Genomic DNA, 20640 nt, shown 5'->3' with positions numbered 1-20640 from the left:
TGTCCTTTTCTTATTTTTAACTCGTTTGTCTTCTGGCTGAATGTCTCTAAGCATTTCTGTATTATTTGTTTCTCTGGACTGCTTTCTATATCATGCAGTACATTCTCCAAACATCTTACACATTGCCAGCCTGAGGTTTTTTGGTATGAGGGGCAGGGTGATCTCAAGTAATGTTAATGTTAGGAAAAGACCTCCCATTTTCATCCCAAAGATTTGCATTTCACATTTTTGGCTTCTTGTCTCATCTGCTGTTCAAGATTGCATGGATTTAATCGTATGGATTTAATTTCTAAATCTGTGTTCTTCTGCTTTAGCAGTTTCCTGTTCTTATTGACGTCAACACAATCACTCTGCAGCTGGTACCTACAACAGAAGGACTGTTTGGTCTCCTGTCTCCCTCTTAACCATGATCCATGCTTGTAAGTTTTGCCAGCTGAACTATCACAATTAAAATATGTGGAAAAAACTGCACACTTCACAAAACTATACACTCTAGACCCTCATAAAATAAGGCAAATATAATAGCCAAGGCAACTATGACTTTTTTTGAAGCAAGGTTCTGATGTGTGTTAGCTGGGAGTGCTTGCCAGAATAATTTTAGTGTTATATATTTAAGTCTGATACTTGGCTTTATATCCACTCAGTCCAAAAGTTCTTCTTAAGGCTATTATCTCCTATGTAGGGCTCTTTTATCGGGTCCTGCAAAACTGTAATTTTGCATGCTGGTTCTTTTTTCAGTTTCAAATACTAGAATATGTGCTTCACAGTCTGATTTTTGAGATTTATTTTTTTTTTGTACAATTTCTACAATTGAACTAACACTGAAATAAAAATCAAGCTTGATAGTAATTATTGTGAACCAGAGTTGCTACATATTTGAAACAAAAGCTGAAATAAAGCTGCATTGTGTTGTTTTTATTTGTTAGATTTATTTATCAGAAGTAACACAAAACATTCCCTCCACTATGAAAAAACTTCAAACAAAACCCCCACCATTTTTACTTCTTATCATTATTTTGTGAGAATAGAATAGGAACCACCCAGTACAAAACTTTCAGTGAAGGGAAAATTTCCGCGTATTGCATTATGTTCAACATAAAGGTCAGGTTCAGAGAAACTTTCTCAAGTTGGAGAAATATCTAAATTCAGGTAATACTTCTATATGTGAAAATTCCATTTACCAGTTAGAACTCTGATCTATGAACTAGGTATTTATATTACTTCATAGGTTTACTTTTGGGTAAGGTTAACCAATGCCTAATGCTTTGTGATGGGATGCAATGGCTATGACTATATCAATAAATTAACAGACTCAGGCACTTCAGCACTATCCCGTGAACATTAGTTCTGCTTAAAAGCATGCCATGAACCTTGGCTCAGTTTCTGCTACACACCAACAAACACTGGTAATGCTTGAGCACTGTTCAGGAAGTAGCACGGTCCATAGATCTCTCCAGCGAAGTCATATAGACTGGCTGATAACACAGCTTTGCTGTGAAGATGTGGTCTGTTCCATGCCACTCATACTTAGGGACAGGACACAGACCTTGGACACTTTATTAACTAACACAGTTGCAACTAATTTCTAACTTTGATATTTCACTTGTTTAACTCTCCTTTTGGTTACCTAAGGCTCGTAAGGAATACGGACACATTGAGACCTCCTGATTATAATCACAGAAAAAAAGTAAAGAGTGGATTCATTTTACCTCATAACTTATGAATCTAGAAAACTTCATAGCACAGGAGGAAAACTTTTCTACTCTACTTGCTTTCATTTTAAAATTGTATTTCAATTTTTTTTTTTAAAATTGTCTCTTCTCCAGTGCTTTTTTATTTATTTTAGTGGGTGAGAGATGACAACTCTGGGCTTTGGTTTGAAATGGGATAGAGGAGTATTTGATAAATAGCAGTTAAGGCAGGGAGATCAGCTTCTGGTTTCCATTATCCATTTTTGTATTTTTGAAGCTTTTGTTGTCAGTATTTCCATGACTAAAGAAAAGAATTTCATAGCAGTGAAAAAATTTGTGACAATGCTTCTACTGTTATTTTCATGTTAAAAATTTTACAACTTCATCTGCTGGTGGTATTTAGGAGAAGAACCTTTATCCCAAATAAATGGTAAAATACTTTGCTTCTGGAGTGAGATCATCTCCTTAAGATACACACAACCACTGGGAATTCAAAGGAGTCACAGATGTAGCATTACAGTGACGTAAAAGTTCCCTATTTAAAGAAACAAAAGTTAGATGCATGCACCCAACAGTCTTCCATTTGCTCTCTTTTGGAGAAGACATATAAAAGAAAATACCTAATCTCTATTAACTCATGTGAACCCATCCATGAAAAAAAAGCAAACCTGTGCTAAGCCTCATGAGATCCCTGAAACACCAGACTACAGAGAGAAGAACAGTATCTTATTAATCAGTGCAAAGAATTGCATGAAAAACAATGTGGTATGTACAAATATCCTTTACTGAAAAGGTTCATTAAACTTGATGTATACAAAAGCTGGTGAATTCTATACTCATCCTTTAAATAAATATAAGTAATTGCAATCTAATTTTGTGACTGTCTGAATTTCTGTTAACTGTTTATGTCCCAAGAATAATATAGGTGGAATGTAAGAATTCCTTAAACAGAAAACTTGAGAGCCCAGGTATGGCCTTTCCAATGGAAGGACACTTCAGGAACATACTTCACTGTGTGCACCTTTGTGTCTCTTTCCAGCAATTTTTTACTGAAAAGTCTAGCTGTCAGGTGACAATTGTAATATTAATTGCAATGTCAATTAAATTTGATAGAGGACTAGAGATCTCAGAAATGTTAAATTTACAGCCAAAAGTAAGAAACAGAAAGGAGAAAAACCATGTTGGGGATGGAGCAAAAGGTGGACAAAATCAGGTTTTAAGGAAAAAAACCCAACTTTGCCTGATTTTATAGACTACTGAAGCAGCAGATGATAACCAGAATTCTGCAACTTTCTAACTTGAATCTCAGCTTTAAACCTATGTAATCATACTTGAAGAAATGTAATATCCTTGCATCTTGTTCTCACTCATTCTTCTGTAGTGCACATAGTCTATTAAGAATTTAACTTACTTGATTTTATAATTTGCACTGAGATATATTTTAAGGCTCGAACCTTAGCTTTAGATTCTATAAATATACTTCTAATTTTTACATATAAGTCCTTTTATTTCTTAACTTATTCATTTTTTTTTTGCTAGAACTAAATTTTTAAAATATTTTTAATGGAAAGATGTACAGGACACACTAACAATATATATTTTGTTGGTTTTGTTTTGTTAGTCTTCAGGAAACAGCAAACCATTAATTTTTCATTCTTGAAAATGTCTAATCCTAACAAATGATTAATATTGCTACAGAAAAAATTGTGTAGGAAGAGCCATAAATCTGGTAGCTATAGAAAAATAGAGGACACATCTAACTCCAGTTATTAGGAGGTTTCTATGCCCAATAGAAGTAGGAACCTTAAGAAACTGTTTAATTTCCTCTTCAAGACTTAAATGAGTAAGCCTATGCCAATCTGGAATACATTTGCCCTACACATTTTTTAAAAGATGGCCAGTAGTGGAGACTTAATCATAGCACCAATCAGTCTATTTTGTTATCAATAGCATGAGATTTTTTTTACATTATTTATCACTTGATATTTTTCCTTCTGCATGACTTTTGGTCCTTTTGACTGAAGGCAGAAAACAAATTTTCCTTTCTCTTTGCAGTGGCCTGTGTCTGCACACACACATACATACAAGTATTCTCATACATAAATAAATATAAGTGTATATAAATATGCAGATATGCTTCCCTCATATCTTCTTCTTTCACTTAATAAGCCTTCCTCTTGGTTTAAGATAAGATGTATCATCCGATATTTCATTTCAAATATTTCAATATTTCCTGATTTTTAAATTTATGATTGGCTTTGTTTCTCTCTTCTGTCCAGTATTTTGCTTGAAATAAATGCCAAATACTCTGCTCAGTATTCTATCTGGAGTCTTACCAGCTCCAAACAGGGCTGTTTTGTGCTTTTACTTTCTCGTCATATTCTCATACAATGTCTGCATTTTTTTTCAGTAGACTGATACTTTTGGCACATGTTCAGGTTGCGATGCCCTATAGCCTTCCATTTCTTTTTTTCTATTATCTACTTTATTTTTGTTATTAACTATTCTATTATTAGCAATTTTGTTTTATTCTTCATTTGTGCAGCTGATTACTGATACCCTATTTGCTGTCTTTTGAGCCTGTTCCTACAGCTCCTCACTAATTGTTCCTTATTTTTTCCTCTATTTATCATAAACATTTTGAATTCTAATCTTGCCCTCCAAAGCACTATCAAGTTTACATCACCTGAGAACATGATCAAATATCAAGGAAATACTTGATAGACATTAGGCTGAGGACAAAACCTGCACAATGTCACTTGATTTATTTTTCTGTTTCAAAATGAATTGATAGGCACTCTTTGAGCAGGATAACCTGGAATTTTTGGTACCAATTTCAGTTTAATTCCATACAGTGTATACATCCTTATTTTGCTAATGAGCCTGTAACATTGAGAGTATAAAATCAAAATGTCTGCTGCTTCTCTCTTGTTATCAAGGAGCTCCTGACAGCTTTTTAATTTCTTCAAATGGCGTATGCCAGTGGTCTCACATACTTGCAGATATCTCACTTTTCTTAGCACCCTCTAATCTCTCTTTCCTGTATCCTAGGACATGATCCTTCCTCACAGCTACTCAAATTAACTGTCCCAGCTACCAGCTCATTGTTGATCTTTTCTCACTAAGCACCTCAGCCCATTTAGAGTTGTGTCTTGATCATTGCCAGGATATGGGTGGGCCAGTGGCAGAAATCAGCCAAAGTCATTGCACAACAGTGAATTGTACATGGCAAGGCTTAATTCCTCATCCTTCAGTTTAGGAAAAGAGCAAAGGTCTTAAAAATGTGGTTTCACAGATTGCGTAACACATTAATATAACCTGAGTGGCGTAAGCAAATTCTCAAGAATATGAGGATACATTTAGAAAGCATTTTTAAATAGTGGTGGATGCAGTAATATTTGCTTGACTGTTCACGCATTCCTTAATGAGAAGTAAACTGCCCTATTTCTATTTAGCTGATTGAAATATCAGCTTTGAAGCCCAGTGACAGCATGTTGCTGTTGGCATCTACTATTTAGACGCTGTTCATGGAATGAGGGCAAAAAAATTGGACTTAAGCCACTTTTTCTTGGAAAATAAGGATTCAAAGTGTGGAAAAGAGCACACAAAATTATAAAAAGACGTTAGATAAAAAAAAAGAAGTAAAGAACTAAAACAGCAGTGGGCAGAGGAGTTGCAATTTTTTTTTTTTCAGAGAGTAACAAATGTGACAAGAAAACATTTGGACAATTAAATAAAAGTCTGCCTGGGATCACTATGCCAGCTCTCTACTGACGTCAGTGGGTGTTGTGGCCCCTGCACTGCAGACAGTATATAGTCCTGAATTTATACCTCCTGTTACAAATAATCATATTTTGATATTACCAAAGCCAATAAGCATGTGAAACTTGTAAGCCAGTCAGGTAACAGAACCAGGGAAACTGAATTTTAAGTTAGGATGATTTAAAACAAATGGCCATTCTCCTTACCTGATGCTTTTAGAGTCTGTGAGGTCAACCTGGGTCGTGTTCTCAGGCTGCGCTCTGAATGTTTTTTGACTTAAGCTGAAATTCTTGCATAGACTCTTGACTCCAGAAGGGGGAGCTCCAGCAGGCACAATTACAATAAAGTCAATTTGCAATGAAATATTTAAATAGTTGTTTTATCACAAATAGATTCGATATTTTTGGTCAAAATTACAGCAGAATTTGATCTGGTCAGAACATGGGTAAATGCTCTCTTTTCTGTCACCAAGCTCTATCACTATTTATTATTTTTCTTTAAATAAAAAGCAATGGTTAATAAACATAACATTAAATATTCTTGAAAAAAATACTTTTAAAGGTAGGCACATTTTTATGTAAATTAGATCTAAAACTGTAACTTCTTACACTACTCTGACAGCTTTCAGTATGTGTGTCTGAAAACAAAGAACAAACTGGTGCTTTTCATTCATGCAAGGTAAGGAAAAAATACATGCCTTTTTGTTTATTGATAGCTCAAATAATGAATAGGGACTGCAAATTTAGATAGCTGATATGACATTTTATTAATTTGAGTTTCTTGGGAGGCCAGTATAAATGCACAGTTGCTAGGAATAAACTAACAATCCACCTGCATGTGTATTTACTTGTTTTTATGTGCACAAGTGTGTTAAATCTGAAAGAAAACAGAAAAGAGTTTAAAGACAGAAGAGGCCAAAGCTACACTTATAATTAAGCCCTTTGTGAAATCCAGTAACAGCTTTTTGAGGGCAAAAAACTAATTAGGAATACTAGAGAGAAGAAAACAAATAGCAAATCACTTGGTGCCAAGACCAAAACATTTTGAGTTCCTGTGTCTTCACCTTGGGGTACAGATTGACCTACAGCTTTCAGAGCACCAAGACAACTCAAATGAACAGAACTCAGCTCTTAGATGTTTTGCACAGATCCTCTTAATTCCTTGGAGAGCAGGCAATTGGTACCTGCAGAAGTGTCTTCCTCTGAAGCAATGATAGCAATGCAGAACATTCTGGATGTGTCCCTCTCAGTCTATATGTTGGAGTAGCTTAAATATTTGCTACCTAAGTTATAAGAATTTTGAAAACTATATCCTGGAAACCTTTAGAAGACAGAAAGTCCAGATACTGATTTATCCCAAGTTTTATTCCTCCTGTCCACTGGTTCCTAGTAATTTAATAGCTAGCATATAGGTCATCAAATGGAGTTGAGTATTTTCCAGTGTCGACCAGCTAACCTTCAGCACCATTTTCCCCCAACTAAATAAAGGGTTGTCATTGAAGTATATTTAGAAGATTATGGTATCAGACATACTGTGACCTGTTTCGAGGTTTTCGGTTTTTTAAACTTGTGATGGACTGTAATACCCAGAAAACATTAATTTACAAACTCAGGCACTAATACAATTTCCAGTATATTCAATGGCTTAATTTATAACTTTTCAAGCAATTCCATTTTTATAGGTACTGAAAATAGACAATAAGTCAAAGAGTGGCACCTTCCAAGGTACTTCTAATCACATCAGATCAGTTTGGGACATACTATGAAAAATTAGGAAATTGTAACCAAGTAAAGTAGAATTTAATAAAGAAATCATGGCTTGAGAGACCAAAGAAGTATTTTACAAACTAGATGGGGTACAATAACACTCTAGAAAGATAATTCTAGTCAATAGGAACCATAACATTTTTTTCTTTTTAGATCTCTCTTCATCCTCTTTGTACCTATGCATTATCTATCCAACGTAAAGGCCATTAAAGTTGGAGTTATTTTTTCTGTTGGTATGAATTGAATTTTAGGTGCATCCTCCTTTCCATTTCCAGTGTATAAGTACATCTGCATTTTATTTGCTGTTATGATATAAAACATATCCTTAACTTTCTACTTCTATTCCAGATTTTTCATACTTTTTGCATAATGAATTTAAGCCTCTGGGAAGTAAACTATTTTTCCTTAGTCATTTTTTCATAGACTGCTTAGATATATTCATTGTCCCTTAGGATTCACAGTTTCCACATTTTATATTCACCTGCATATTAAAAGGCCATTAATATTATCTATTTGCTCCAAGTGAAACCAGTAGCTTATGTTTGGCTTGCAGAAAGCCATCCATTCAAAGCCATCAGAGAATGTAGAAACTGTTACTTTCCTTGCTAGTTTGTTCTCTTACTGCAACATGGACATTGTTAAAATGTACCTACCTTCCATGACTCCTACTGTAATTTCATAAAGTAGTTAAACATGTACTCTACAGCTTTTAGAAAACAAACAAACAAACAAACATTCTGGGAATAGAGGATCAGGAAGCAAATGAGTAATCCAAAGATCAATCTAACAAGCATGGCTCAGGCACACATCACAATTTCAGAGTTCTTCAGATTCTATATGTAGTATATCCCCAGGTTTAATTCACTATCTCTGCCAGTGCTCAAACCAATGGACCCATATAAGAATTTTCTCAATGTTCCCCTATAAAATGCATAAATTTTGACAGAGTTGTGTCCCTTTTTAAATGTGTGACAATAAATAAATAAACCACCTTTTTTGACTCCAAGAATTATTTGGTTTTCAAATTACTTTTTTTGTCTACTTTATTTTTTTCACAGTGGTGAAGTCAAATTAGGTATTTCAGAAATATTAGTGAAATACACCTCTTCCTGGAATCCATATTCCTGGAAATTTAATACAAGTTACAAACTTCTCTCCCCTTTCTTACCTTGTCCACACTCTGACCTGTAAAACATTCACAGTTTATGATGATAAGAGCCAGCTCAGCACCTGAAAAACTAACCTGTAGGGTAGTTGTACTCTATCAGCCCGTTAGGTTGGAAATCCAGGAATAATCCTGTGTTCAGTCTATTTGCCTGATTCAGTCATATAGCATTGTCAACTGGAATCAAGATTTTTACTGGTCAGTTGTCTCATCTGTACTACTGGGGATTTTTAGCTCAGTTGGTTAGAGCATGGTGCTGATAACACCAAGGTCATTGGTTTGATCCCTTTAGGGGCCATTCACTGAAGCACTGAACTCAATGATCCTTGTGGGTCCCTTCCAACTCAGAATATTCTGTGACACTGTGAATAATAAGCTTTGACCTGCACCAAGAAGTACCCTGTTCTCAAAGGCTGTGTAGGTTGAGCATACATACAAAATCATGAACATGATGCCAATTTTTTCCCAGGAAAAGGACTGATCCCTCTCTCAAATACAGGGTGACAAAGAAACAGTGAAAAAAGGGAGGCCTGGGTGGTTTAAGGTTTTTGATGGTGACCAACTGGCAATGAATGTCTGCATGTGAGATCCTACTCCCCATAATTAGTCTGAAACAGCTATTTAAATAACCTTAATACCCTTTAAACCCCAGTAGTCTTGAATCACGAGTGTTTAGAACAAGGAGTCTATAAAAAAATTTTTAAAAATCTGCTGAAAGCGCACAGAGCTACTCACTACTACAAGTTTGCTAATGAACAGCTCCCAGTACTGCATATCCAGTCCTTTGTATCAAGTCTACTCAAGATAATACTGGTCAGATTATGTAACCAATACATCTGTTCTAGAACAAGTAGCAGTCACAAGTATCGAGGCCATGTTGCTGAGAACACAGCTGTGCTGGGCAGGGCACATCTCAAGGATGAAGGACCACTGCCTCCCTAAGATCTTGCTTTATGGTGAACTTGTCACTGGCTGTTGCAAGAGAGGAGCCTTGAAGAGAAGATACAAGGACTCCCTGAAACAACATCTCAGCCTCGGCCATATTGATCAACATAACTGGTCTACTCTGGCCTCAAATCGAGAGGCCTGGAGACACACCATCTATATCACTGCTGATGCTTTTGAGAACACACGCAGGATCACTCTTGAGGAGAAAAGACAACGCAGAAATAATTGTGTCCTGCAGAATATACCACCTAAGGAGTCTTTCTGCTGTACCTTTTGCAACCGGACGTGCCTGTCTCGTATTGGCCTTTTTAGCCACCAGCGCGCTTGTGTCAAACGTGGGCAGAGACCTTTCCCTAATCTTTGTTCGCGAAGCCCAGCCATGATACTCAAGATAATTTAGGTAAACATGACTCAAAGCTTATTGGACAACCTCTTTTACAGAAAACAGGTTGAAATAAAAGCAACAGAAGTTTTTATGACAAAATTATGACATAATTTTCCCTTCTAACATATCCTACATCTCAAAACCTTTAATCAATTGCTTTAAATTGAACAAAAATATTTCTGCTGCATGAAAAGTGCTCATAAAGTCTTTGAAACGGAAACAATGTTTTCTGGAAGACCAGTCTAGGTTGAAAGGCACAAAACTAGCTAATAAATAACAGAAAGCAGAAAGTTGGATAAAGATTGAACACCAAGGGTCTTAGACTTGAAGACAGTGGAAAGTGAACATAAAAGGCTATCACATGAAAATGTCAACCTTTTACAGCCACTTTACATTTTCTTTGCAGTCCTGCAAAATAATTGATTTATTACAGGACAACAGTGATTTTAACTTATAGTATATAACCATACGGAAAATAGCCCTGAAAATTGGTTGGACCTAATTCATTTTCCCTATTTCTATTTTTTTTTATATTTACCTAAACAATAAAAATCCTTTAGAGAAGGACTTAATTTTCAATGATTTAGAAACATTTTAGTACAGACAGCATACACTTCAATATTTCTAGAGCAGAACGTTTTTGATCTTTGTATTGAGAAATAAAATGTTAAGTTTACATGATGCAAAAAAACACATCGTAACTAAATGCTGATTTTATGAAAATGAAACTTGCAAAAATAATTCAAATAATATGATAAAAAACAAGTGTTGCAGATTCATAGCTGAACAAAACCCAGCAATTTCTTATTTTTAAGAAAAATAAGAAAAAAGGAGAGGTTTGGAGAGGAGAGGTTCGGAGAGGTTCGGAGAGGTTCGGAGAGGTTCGGAGAGGAGAGTGTTAGGTTTACTACTGACAAAAAGCCTCTTTTTCCATAGGTTGTTGGATGCTGATGAATACACATCCTCCGCTTTGCTATCTGCCCATCAACCATAGGTGCCTCTTGTTGGCCATTGCTAGCCCCTTTTATGCTTCTCTCATACACACCTAAACACAGTAACATGCATGTGAAAGGTAATTTTCTGTTGGGAAGGCCTTGCTCAGCTTTCCTTTTGTTGTGTTTTTCTAAATGTTCTTTCCTCAGAAACCTTCCAAATTTTGATCAACAGTGAGGGTAAAGGAAAATGCTTAGGTAGAAATGCTGAGCTCTAAATAGACATTAATGAATAATGGAGGAAGGGATTGATATACATTCTTAACCATTCTGTCTGACTGAGAAATCACTGAAGAGTTATTCTGAGTTTTAGGTTTCTTTTTCCTTCATTATAAACTGCTGGAAGGGCCAAAAGTCATTCTTTCAGTTATTAGCAACAATTAAGGTTGTTCATTTGATACCCAATCAGTTTGATGCTCAGGAAACCCTATTCATCCTGGGCAGTTCAGTGTGAAAAACTGACAGGAAATGTAAAGAAAAGTTGGGATTGTCATTATCCAGCTGTTTTTCAGACTTTATAACACTATGTGAATATACCTGCAGCACTAGGATAAAGGCTCAATATTCACAGTTTGCTTTCTTCTGGGTTCCTGAACGTATTGACAATGAAGTATACTGTTAGTTGTATGCAGTTCACTTTTTTCACTCACATTTACCTTACGTAATTTCATCAATTCCCATGATCTTTCCCTTAAAGAATTTCTGGGAAACAGCATGGAAGGTACTGGGGCACTTCTGTGGCTTACTATTAGAACTAGATTAGCGGAACAGCAGTGTAACTTGACCATATTGAATTTATTGCACCAGACTCACTTGCTACACAACTTAATTTACTCTTTAAAAACCCAAGTCCATGGGCAGGTCACATTTGTTTCCCACTTAATTTTCTATTTTGTTATCAACCATGTGTTTTAATCTGTAGAAATAAAAAGCCAGTCTTTAGAGCAGAAACACAGCAAGAATTACCCATAAGGAGAATTCCTGTGAGTGTCTTTATTTAGGTGTTCTCATTCATGTTTTATGGTCCTGACAGAAGGTATTTATCTAAATAAAGAAATATGTTCTAGTACAAAAAGGGAATTGTAATGGAGGACATCTGTATTTACCAGTTTGGTGAATTTAGATAAAGTTCCTAAGTTTTTGGGGGAGTATTTATATCACAAAGTCATCAGTGCATACAGAAGCTTTTGCAGCTGTCGTAATTGTGGCACCTGTATCACAGGTCGATGATAAAGGAGTGGTTAGTCATAGCCATCATCCAACTGCATGAACAATATTTGCATTAGGGAAAATGGCCATTTTGAACAAATTTGTTGGCAGAAAAGAAATTTTATTGGGGAAAGATGGGCATAGAAGACTGTAGCTAAGTGAAATAATGGCAACATTTTTTTCAGAAGTGAAGATGATAGGGACATACTGTGCTATAAGAAGAACAATCTGACTGCAAGACAAGCCAAGATAAAATATGTTTGTCCTGTAGAGCTGCATAGCAGCATCAATGACATGTAATGTTGTGAAGATGAGTCACCATATGGAAAAATGGAAATAATATCTATTATGGCTATCTGACTCTTTACACTAAACTAAGCAACTCAGAATTTAAGGAAAGGGTTGAGGAAATTTATGTGTAAATTAGTATTTTACCTACACATTATTTTTTGGTTTAGGTAAAAATACATTGGTTTATACTTTTGTGTGGTATGTGCGTATGAGGAATTTTGACTGTCATATGCCCTTGGGTATTCAGATGGAATAGTCATAAAGGTGCAGTTCAGGAAAAGTTTTGCTTAGGTTATTTGGAGGCCTGGGTAAGGAAGAAAATGCTGTGCTAGGTAGACGTGTCTCAGATGGTAAGATCACAGCTCCATTTCTACAGAAGTCTCATAGACAAGCTGTTCATAGAGTAGCTATTGCTGGGAACAGGAGAAGAACTTGCACAGGCCAAAGGAAACACAGGATCACCTGAGGCACGGTAAAGGGAGAACCATACATACAACCTTGGTTACCATAGATTTTGTCCTGACTGTGTCTTGAAAAGTGTATCTTACTAATAGTTCTCTAGGAAAAAGTATAGAAATTGGATCGGGAGAAATAGACAAGTCAAAATTTTGATTGCGCTTGAGGGGGCTGCTGTGATAAGATATGGTATCAGACATAGAGAAGTCAGTGGCATAGTGGCATAGAAGGTTTAGAAAAATTCCCTTTTAAACTCATAGAATGTCTACTGGGAACTTTTTTGTGTTTGCTTTCTGCTGGATCTCTGGATAACATAACAGCATAACAGACTCAATAGGATGATGTCCTGTGTAACAAATTTTATGTTCCAGTATTCCTAGTTTCATCAATCAGGACTTCATCAATTGGATGACTAGTCAGGTAAAGCAACAAGATTTTCCTCAGTCAGAATTTAGGAAATAATGCCCCACAGTGTCCTTTGAGGAAAATGGTGTCCCCTATTCCTGGATAAGGAAGATCTCATGAGGAGACTTTTGCAACTTTGTAGGAGTTTCTGTTAAGTGAGTTCAATTCATCTACCTGTGGGATTAGATTTCCACTCATTCAAAACCCTGTGTTGGGCTAAAATCAATTCTCAACAGTGTTGGCTCAGATTTTCCTAGGAGAAGAAGGAAGGAAAGATCATGGCTATGTCTGCATACTTGTTAATGGAACAGCCATTTATTACTTAGTGTTGGGACATTGCATCTGCCACTCAATTTTGATGACTTACAGAACTGGATAACCAGAGTGGTCCCAAGCAGTCCTTTGGCCCATGTCATGTATCAGCTCTTCCAGGCAGTGTTTGGGCACAGTATGGAAGTTAGGATAGCTCACTAGCTATTCCTAGTAGGGAGTTTAGGAGCAGCTCTAATATTTTGGAGGACAGAAAAATTTGCCAGTATGGGTGTGGGGCATTTCATGTCAGTTAACATCAGTGCTAAAGAGTGCTCCTGGACTTGTCTGACTTTTTACTCTGTTACATACTCTCTATAAATTCACTACCATTTTTTTTTCTCAGAAGTAGCGAAAATACCCAACAAAATGCCATCAGCCAATTAAATAGAGCCTGATTCAGAATTTTTCAAATTAACATTGTCTAAAACTTTTGCTTCAGCCATCTTTTCACAGCTCTCCCAAGTGGGAAAGAAAATAAGACTGGCTTTTGCCATACTTGTGAAATTATTATTCTGGGAAGGATGATCGGAAGAGAGCTGACCATCATTCTGGTTTCTCTCAGAATGTAACTGTAGTGACACTTATTTTAAAATGGGCTTCTCATCCATTCCCTCTTACAAAATTTAGAGTATCTGAACCCTGTAATGAAATGCATTTTATATCAGATACACCATCTAAACAATATCTGGAGCAGAGAGAGATCTTAGCACTTCTAGTCCTAATTAACCCGTGGTTTTTCTCTTGTGGTATGAATCCAGTGTATTAAATCTTACATTTCTTGCTGTAAAGTAGTACAGGTTCAATGGGAGACATAGCAAATGTCTTTCTCTTCTAGAAAATTGATTCCCAGCAGCTAGGTAAAGCTTCTGGGAGGTGGATGCAGCAGATTTTAATTCCCTCCATCTGAACCAAGAACTGAATCCAGTTCATTCTCCAAGCCCTTAAAGATAGAAGGATTGTCACACAACCACATCCTTTAGTGATCTATTAGAAAAATGTGGATTCTTAGAAGTCTCTGGTTTTCATGAAGAAATCCTTCATTTCTAGATTCCAGTGGGAGGGAGGCAGGAGAGATGTATTATATGTGCCTATAGTGTGGAATTCCAGAAATTTACCAACTGTTGTGACAAACATGGGCATATGGCAACTTTAGATGTTAACAGTTACAGAGATGTTTAAGAAGAAGGGGATGGAGGGAACAGGAGAACATCTGTGAAATAAGCTTGAAGTTATATAACCTAAAATCCACTTTCATCCAGTTATTAAATATCTGTGAGCTTTTTATTTATGATAGATTCATATCAGAGCACAGGTACAGACACTGAAAAAATGATCATATTTTTAAAATGCTACTACAGACTCTGGTAAAATATCATTCTGTTCCAACTAGTATGCTTGACAATAATTCTCAGGCATGCATTGGAAATCAGCACCAAGTGGGAATCATTCCCAATAGGAAGTTTGAATGTTGTTAGCTTGTTTTTGATGGCAAGAGAGCTTAATAGTAAGGATGCGCCAGTTGGCTTCAGTGTCAAAGAAAGCCTTAGGCTCTGTTTAGCTTGCTAGTGTGGATATAGTCCTATTGGTTTTCACATCTAAATCTAACCTGAATCTCTTTATATCTTGCAGAGAAGGTGGAGGCTGTTTTGGGATGCTGCCCCTTGTGATTTCTTGCAAATTCATATAAATTATTGTAACTCAAACAGTTCCACTTCCTATAAAATCAGAACTAACATTTGTGTGTGAAGTTTTGCAGAATCAACATGTGGTGGACAGGTGCAAAATAGAGACTTAGAGTCTGATTTCTCTGCAATATTGCATTACATTTCCAGGGAAACTGAAATCCTAAATAACACAGCAGTCTGCCTCACCTTTGAGTTGATTGTCCATACCTCAGTTGATTCAATGGCCTTTCCCCAAATCAATAGTCATATGGACTTCTCTTTATTTGTATCCTCTTTTATAAGCATGTTGTTAAAAATTCTACCTTTATAAGAATAAGTACATTATTTTTCTCTGTGCGGTAGTTATATGATCAGTATGATTTCTTCTTTTCATCTTTCCATACTCAATGATGAAATTTAATGAAATCTCATGTTGCCTATTCACCTATCAAGGAATCTCTTCCTTGGAGAAAAAGGAACATTACGTACTATCTGCATTTGTCTTTAATACTAAAACCTAAGAAACAAAGTGCTATTAATTATTTAGAAATTACTGGCTGTGATCATTATGCTAAATGACAATTATGGTTATTGTTTACATCAAGAAGCTCCAGTGAGGAAATAGAAGATCAAATTCCCCAAGTAGTTTGAGCTGCACAAATATAAAAGATAAAGATAGACTCTGAACCTCATTTTGGAAAGAAACAAGCAGTAATGTTTCTTTCTTAAAATACGCAATTTTAAGAACCAAAGGCCTAAGAAATAAAATCAGTTGGACAGTTCTCTCTCTTCTGTCAACCATAACCTAGGACATCTACCACAAGTCTTCATATATCCCACGCTTTCCACACATTCCACCACCTCTATCCCTTACATAGCTGTATGACTCATTTTACACCTCTCTTCTCTTTACCTCTTTTGTCATTTCTGGTACAATCCTAAGAGATCACAGCCATTGTCACAAATAATTTTCTACAACTATTTCTCACAGAGTCCTAAGGATGTGTCCTACTAGTGATTAACCACCACCTGGATGTAACTCCATTCACCACCACTCTCTGGACTCAGTCATCCAGCCAGTTTTCTATCCAGTGAGCAGTACATGTGTCCAAACCGTGACCAGTCAGCTGATGAAGCACAAGTCCCTCACCCACCCTAAGAGGTGATGTGTGAATAGCTTAGCAGTCTCTGCTTAGCAGTCCCTGTATCTTTTGTGGTCTGGGAGGCCCTGAACTGATGTTTTCAACTTCTCTCTCCTCTCACTTTGTACTCTTTCTTCTCCTTCACATTTGTTTATTTTTTATACTTTTTTACTTATGTTTACAGTGAATTGCATAAGATTGTCTCAATTCTTTGTCTCCCTTACATGTAATTCCTAATGTCTCATTAATAACAACAGTTCAGAATTCTTGTTATTCATATCTGATGATGTGATATCTTCTCTGATGTCTACTCTGCTTGCAAGTTAAGTTTCTCACTTCATAACCAGAAAAGGACATCAACTTGGTGTTCATTTGGGACATCTGTTATTTTTGTGTTGCTGATATCCTCTTGTGTAGCTATCATCCAGCTTCACTGCCAGGATCCATTGCAGTGCTCTGTAGCTGGACTTTTTATGACTTTCAGTTGATGAGGGATTTCTTCTTGTTTGCTGTGGGACTTGATGAATTCTTCTCCTCCCAGGCTTTCTTGCCTCAGCAAAGATGTTCCATGTGTCTCTTCCATCTGTACCAGCTCTTCGCCTTTCTTTCCCACTCTTCAATGTAATGCATGGCATAACTGTCTAATTTGTTTGCTCACATAATTTCTGTAGCATATTGGGTTTTGTTAAAAGCTTGTGACTGAGCAAAAATTTCCACTGTTTTCCTTACTCTGTGTGCTAGTTTTGCATGAGATATTTTTTTCCTACTAGCTGGTTTAGTGCTCTTTTATGGGATTTAGTATGAAACAATGTTGATAACACACTGATTTTTTTGTTGTTGCTAAGTAGTGCTTGCCCTGCGTCAACGACTTTTTGGTTTCTCGCGCTCTGCCAACAAGCAGGTGCACAAGAAGCTGGGAGAGAATATGACCAGGACAGCTGATCTGAACTGGCCAGAAGGACATTCCATACCATATGACATCACGCTCAGCAAATAGAGATGTGGAAGAAGAAAGAAGAGGGGGAACCTTTGGAGTAATGGCATTTGTCTTCCCAAGTAACCGTCAGATGTGATGGAGATCTGCTTTCCTGGAGATGACTGAACACCTGCCTGCCCATGGGAAATAGTGAATGATCCTTGTGGGTACCTTCCAGCTTGGTATATTCTGTGATTCTATGAGTCTGTGAACTGTTCTTTTGATATTCCCAGCCCATCAGATGGCTTTGGTGTATTCATTTGTGAAGAGTATGCAGCCAGATGGGCTCAAAATTCTGAATGACCCAGTATCCTGCCCAAACGCCTTACAGAACTCTCACCCTGCAAAACTGCCAGCATCCAATTCCTCCATTGATACTGTCAGAATGAAAGTTGATGGAAGAAATTCTTGGAGGAGGCTTGCTTCCTTGCAAATTTGCTACATTCTTCAGTCAGTACTAATATTTTTCCTGTCAAAATAAATCAGCTTCTCCAAATTAATTGATTTCCATATCTAAAATCACAGCTTCTATTTTCTTCAACTTTGTCACAACCTCCTTCTGCCCCTATTTTCCTCTCCTTGGAGGACCTTGCCAATTTCTATTGAGAGAAAGGAGATAAAATGTGTGTCTGTTCTCTTTCTTTTAATTTTGTTTTTCTTCTCATCCTCTCATGTTTGTCCGGTACTGAGGATAAGGAAGCTTCTCTTCTCCTCCACGAAGTCATTCAAAGAATATCATACCATCTCCTTACCTCCCATCATGACACTTATGAGGTCTTTGACCTCTGTTTCTTGTCTCACATTACAAAATGTTCTATATTTTTCCAATATTATAAAAAGCAAAATAAATATTCAAACACACACTTGCATTTGCTCCAGTCTTCTTATCCATGTCCCTTGTTTTTTTTTTAGTGCAAAGCTATTTAATTTCTCATTTCTACCAAAAACCCATTCATGGGTGACTGCTGTGTGCTGCCACATATAAAAGCCCTATTACTTTTTTTATTTTCAGCGGCGGTCTGAAAAATAAAAGCTAAACACGATCCCAGTATGGGGAAACTGGAATAGTTTATTGAACACAAGAACACTATTTTAAAGGCATCTGGGGCTGGACATGTTAATGAAGGGGACGAGCTATGTTAATTATGGAATTACACAAGTTTTTACTGCAATTTCTAAATAGTTAATTTTTCTTCTAGTAGGATTACATGGGGGATAGAGGGATTACAGGGGTTTAGACATGGTTTGATACAATCATCTCAAAAGTCCTTTCTGATTTCTGCTGGAGCCAGGCTTGATCCATAAGGTAGAACTTTAACAGGTCTTGTGAGAAGGGTCCAGCTCCTTCAGATCACGAGGTTTTTGTCAGCCCTTGTTTTCCTTTGCTGAAAGCTGGGTTTGGGCTCCCACATCTGCCCCTTCTTTTTTTATTTTTCTAAAAAACAAAAAACTCAGAAAAAACTTTGATCAAACATTTGCCAATGCAAGACAAAATACAAGGGAATATAAATATTACCTTAAATGTTTTCTTTTAACTTATCATGATAACTAAACATGGAATCTAAGCTTTGATTACTATTTTCTTCTTTCAATTTATCAATGCATTGATGCATTAGTTCAGACTGAGGTAATAACAAATTCTATAGCTGCATTTTAGAAGCAAAGGTATACTTAAATGGATCTAACAAGAAACATTGCAGTCTTGCTTTTAATACCACAAGTGAAATTAATTTTAGCAAGGAGGCTCCTTTTTCAAGGCAATGTACAGTCTTTTACATACCTGAGATAGAAAGTATGATTATGCAAAGGCCTTGTGTGTCAGAATAGTTTGGGCCACAAGGTTTGGCACTATAAAGGCATGTGAAGGAATCATAGCTGTTTTAAGGCATTCTGCGTATTGCTACATAAATTATTTTTTTAAACTTAGCATTAACATTAAAAACATTTAACCAATCAAAAAGACTATCAGACATTTTTGGATATAGAAAAGTAAACAAGGACCAAAATGCAAGAAGGAAAAATTCCCAACAATGCTAAACTAAATAACCTTGGACTAATATAAAACTTGTTTAAACAACTTAACTTATTCCCATTATTTCTTATTAGAAATTACTCTTATAAAATCTTATTTAAGCTATCCTCTAAAGATCCTATTGACTTATAGGCAATTGATTTTGAACCGAACTTAATAACTTGATGACTTCGGGGTTCGTGTGCTCCTGATTTTTACTGAAAGTGTTTTTTAGTGTTTGTTTTTGAAAACTTTTATTTAACCTAAAACGCCTCTGCAAATGAAATTCTATTAAACTCAGGGTGATATGTTTTCTGTTTTTTATCTAAGAGTGTTTGTGCATATGTGAGGTAATGCGCATTTGTGTATAAATCAGAACATATTAATTATTATGTATTCACACGCATGCATACATTCACACATTCACACTCGATGGCCATCGAACACACATCATACAAACATACCTTTGGGTTTCATTTTACAGTGTCTTTTGGTTATGCATTGGCATTTTTTGTTTCTCACCCTTAGATTACTAATATAACTATGTTTTCTGTTTTGATGATAGTATAACCTGTAAAAACATAAGCATATTTTACTTCATGTTCAATTTAAATTTCAAATACATATAAACATTCCTATAGTTCAAAGATAAAATACATACTTCTTCTATTTTTAAGGCAAATATATGTCTTTCTGTGTTAATTTGGCTTTTGGACTTAGGGAAAATTGTTATTGCAAAGACTTAAAAATTTTCAAAAATACAGGTATGCATACATTTAAAAACTGTTTTGGCTATTACTTATGGAAGGATATCTTCATTCAGCAAGGGTTCTTTGCTTCCTTCGCTTCCCCCCCCCCTTTTTTTTTTTTTTTTTGTTTGTTTGTTTGCGGGGTGTGGGGGGACAATCTCTCCATTGGTAGCGTTTTGTTCGCCTTATACTGTGAAACTGAAACGGTTAGTAAGCAAAAAGGGTTTGCAAAAAAGATCAGTTCATAGTTCAGGCTGTAAAGGAAAAGGAAAAAAAATCGAGGAAGGGGGTTTTTGCTGCTCTGATTACTGCTGAAGTCGGCAGCTTTGTGTCTGCTCCACTCCCTTTGTCTCCGGGGTCACTGTTCCTGGGTTTCTCTCGTGCTGTTGCTCCCGGGCTTCCGCTCGCTCCCTCTTTCGCTGACGGTCCCGCTCGGGCTGTTTCCTCCCTCGGACCTTTCCCGGAGCTTCTCAGGGACTCTGTGGGATCCTCTCCGCCGCCCACGCTCCATAGCCCCGGTTTTTGCGTACCTCGTGCGCTGTTTGTGTTTGTCTTTCCCGGTGCCTCTGTCGTTTCCGGGTTCCGCGTTCCTTCTGCCTTCTGAGTGGTTCCCGCTCGGGTCCCGCTGCTGCTTCTGCCGGCGCGGGTCTCTCGGTCTCGTTGTTTGCTGGGGCGCCGGAGGTGGTGGCCGTTTCTCAGGGACCTGCTCGGGGGTG

The sequence above is a fragment of the Chiroxiphia lanceolata genome, chromosome 3, assembly GCF_009829145.1.
Source record: "Chiroxiphia lanceolata isolate bChiLan1 chromosome 3, bChiLan1.pri, whole genome shotgun sequence".
Taxonomy (NCBI): Eukaryota; Metazoa; Chordata; class Aves; order Passeriformes; family Pipridae; genus Chiroxiphia; species Chiroxiphia lanceolata.
This window is presented reverse-complemented; position numbering follows the sequence as displayed.